This window comes from Delphinus delphis, chromosome 13, assembly GCF_949987515.2.
Source record: "Delphinus delphis chromosome 13, mDelDel1.2, whole genome shotgun sequence".
In the NCBI taxonomy this organism is placed as follows: Eukaryota; Metazoa; Chordata; class Mammalia; order Artiodactyla; family Delphinidae; genus Delphinus; species Delphinus delphis.
In genome coordinates, this window is record NC_082695.1 from 67,941,934 (window position 1) to 67,945,617 (window position 3,684).

Genomic DNA, 3,684 nt, shown 5'->3' on the forward strand with positions numbered 1-3,684 from the left:
AAACCTTGTTTTGAGAAGCCGTGATGTAGACAAAAAAAAATTCTAATAAGACAAGTACATTAGAGGATGGTTATTTATATGATTGAAAGATTTTTGTGCATTACAATTTTTTTAAAATCTACAATTAAAAAATGTGTCGATCCCTGGAAGAAGCCCCTGCCCTATTATACTTAAATGTGAGTCATCTCAAATAATTTTATGCCCAACTTTTTGGAAAGACATTGTTAATGTAATTGGAGGTCACACTTTTCTATACAGAGCAAGAGTTTTATCACTCACCGTTGCTATCTGTAGAGAGACATCAGCTCCCACATCTGACAATTACATTCCAGATATGGTTGAAGAAAATAAAGTTAGTAAGACTGAATCAATTATATGCCCACTTTATCCCTTTGGTGACAATCAGCAGAACCAAAGAGAGCTCAGGAGCTTTGATGATGCCTGCTATACTTCCATATTAACATATTTGCAAGTACCCTTCGCTGGGGGTGGGGGAAGTGGAGAAGAAAAGAGCACATTTTTAAATTAGGTTTTTAATACCACTCTCGTCATGGCAGGGGATTTTAGTTTTTGGGGTTTTTTTAATGATAGAAAGAGCATAACTTTGGATAGCAAAGAGAACTGATTTTAAATCTTGGTTCTCTCAATTATTAGTGTCAAATTATATAACTTTTCTGAGCGTTTGCTTCTCTTATTTGAAATAAAGATTACAATGCTGTCTTTACTGGGCTGTTATAAGAATAAAGTTATCTTTATAAGTGCCTGAAACAGTATCTGGCATTTAAGAGGCAATCAATCAACATTTAAATGTATGTCCTTCCACTCTGACATAATAAAGATGCCCCTGCTCTACCTTCTGTCTGTCTCATTAACCCACTTGCACATTTAGTCTATTTGATATCATTCCACATCTGTTGGTAGGTTGCTTTGCACTGTTTAGTAAATGCATATGATCATGCAAACTAGCCTGGCAGAAACTGGAGTCTCTCCCAAACTCATCTTCTACCCTTTGCGTGGTCTGTCTTTCCACTCCTATTCATTTATAACATTCTATCGCAGGGATTGGCAAACTATGGCCTCTGGGCCAAATCTAGCCACTCACTTGCTTTTGTAAATAAAGTGTTATTGAGGCACGTCCATGCCCATTCATTTACATAGTGTCTTTGACTGCTTTTTTCACTTTTTTTTTAAAGACTGTTTTTTGATGTGGACCATTTTTAAAGTCTTTATTGAATTTGTTACAATATTGCTTCTGTTTTATGTTTTGGTTTTTTGGCCATGAGGCATGTGGGATCTTAGGTCCCCGACCAGGGATCGAACCTGCACCCCCTGCACTGGAAGGCGAAGTCTCAACCACTGGACTGGCAGGGAAGTCCCTGCTTTTTCTCTTTCTTTATAGGGTAGAGTTGAGCAGTTGTGATACTTTATGACCCACAAAGCCTAAATTATTTACAATTTGGCCATTTGTAGAAAAAACGTGTAGGCCTTTGGTCTATTTCCTAATAAAGGATAGCTAGACTTTTAAAATTTAGCTGATTAGGAATTAAATGCTTGTTGATAAATAGATGTGGAATGAATGGAGAATAGAAAAAAATTGATAATTATCAGAGACAGATTTCTTAACTCTGATATTAAGAATGGTGACAGTGAAGATAGAGAAACAGTATCATTTAGGAGAAGTAACAGAGAAAGATGGAAGCCAGAGGAGATGCCTTCTGCCATTAACTGCTATTGGTCCTTACTTGAGTTATGCTGTCTCTGTGAATTTCAGTTTCCTTATGTGTGAAATGAAAATGATAATTTCTGCTCAACCTAACATCATAAGATCACATTACATGAAGTTAAGGTACTTTCGTGTTCTATAACTTTTATTTTGTTTATGTGATAATGATCTCAGTGAACACACTCTCCTTCAAGACAGAGTTCAGGATGCTTTCATCTTTGTTTAAAGATTTCAGGGGAAGTGGTACCCTTGGGGAAGAACCAGGTATGAGTTAAGTAAGGATGTAGGAGGGGTTATTAGAAAGCATTTGAGGATGTAGGAAAGCTTGTTTGACATGGAACAGAGTTTCTAGGGGCCCAGTCGAGAGAAAGAAGGAAAAGTGAAGGTCAGAGAAGAGAAAGCAGAGAGCTTGGAAAGAGTGGAACTAAAGGGAGAAATAGATGGTCAATGGCCTTGCAATGGGGATATTAGGTATGGTGAATTTAGGGGGCCAGTGTGTCCAAGACAGTGGGTGATAGCATCTCTGGTATGTGGGAGCCCAGACACTGCTGGTGGCTCTAAGGGTAGAAGACCTGGTGGTTGGTCAACTACAGTTCAGACTGGTCTGCTCTTTGGGAGGCTCTTCTTGTCCAGGGAAATGGCACTGACCTAGGATTTAGAAGACCTGGATTTGAGGCCAGGCTATTCTGTCTTGTGTCACTATGTACAAGCCTCAGTGAACTCATCTGTAAATATGGAGTATCTTCCCTGTACTTCCCAGGACTATTCAAAGAGTTTCATGAAATAATGGGCCTCAGTGTGTTTTAAAATCTGTCCAAATATAAACCAATATTGTGATTTTATTGAGTATAATATCTGAATAACCACAGAAGAGCATGGGCTTTTAGTATATTTCCAGAAGAGTTAATAAATTTATGCCTATACATGCACACACACATGCATGCTCGCTCGCTCTGTCTGTCTCACACACACACACACACACACACACACACACACACGTGCACTTATTTCATAGTTCCGCCTTTTTAGTTAATATAGAAATAGGGATGATACTGCTAGTCTCATAGGTAGAATTTTCTAATCATTAGGTTACAAATATCTCTGGAAACCTTGATGTTTATCCTAAGTCATACATCAATACCTTCTTACCCAGTGAGCACAAGAAATCTCTTTCTAGAACAGAACCCATTTTTAATATCACTGAACATGGATAACCTCCTTCTGATAGGTGTATGATCTAGGGCTTTTATCTGGGTTCCTTCTACATGGATTAACAAAGCGCTGTGTTACACATGCTTCTGTTCTCCCTTTGATAAAGGAAACCATCACTGAGAGGTGATAGCATATCTTGAGAGTAGAATACTAGGTTTAGAGCAATTTGTTCTTCCTCTTTTCCACTCTACAGTAAATGATATCCACATACTACATTCAGACTGCTTGGGGAATATGATGAGAAGAAAACAAATATACAGTCTTTCTTTAAACAAAGGAATTTTATGGAGGAATACACAAAACAGTGGTCCTTTTGTTATAATAAATGCATAGCCAGTGGTTCTACTGATGAGCAGTTGGTTGGAAATGTTTTATTAGCCATGATTTATGGATGACAAGTTTGAATAGTTATTAAGCTTAATTGCAGTTAAATGATGGATTTTTCCCCCAGTTGTTTATCTTCAGGGCAAGGATGAAAGTGAACGTGTTAGAAAAATGGAGAGTTCAGTGGTTGCTAAATGAGCTTATTAATGTTTACATATGTAACAATTTAGGGCATTAATTTGTATGTGTTGGAAAGGGCTGACCATCTCATGTCACTGCAGAAAATCCCACACAAACCATCGCCATTTTGCTTTTGGATAAACACAGCTGTTCAATTTCAACCACAAGTTCAAGTTTTCGTGAGGTTAATTTTCTTCTAGCTGTGGCTGGTAAAAGTATTTTCAAGAAAATTAAATCATGACACC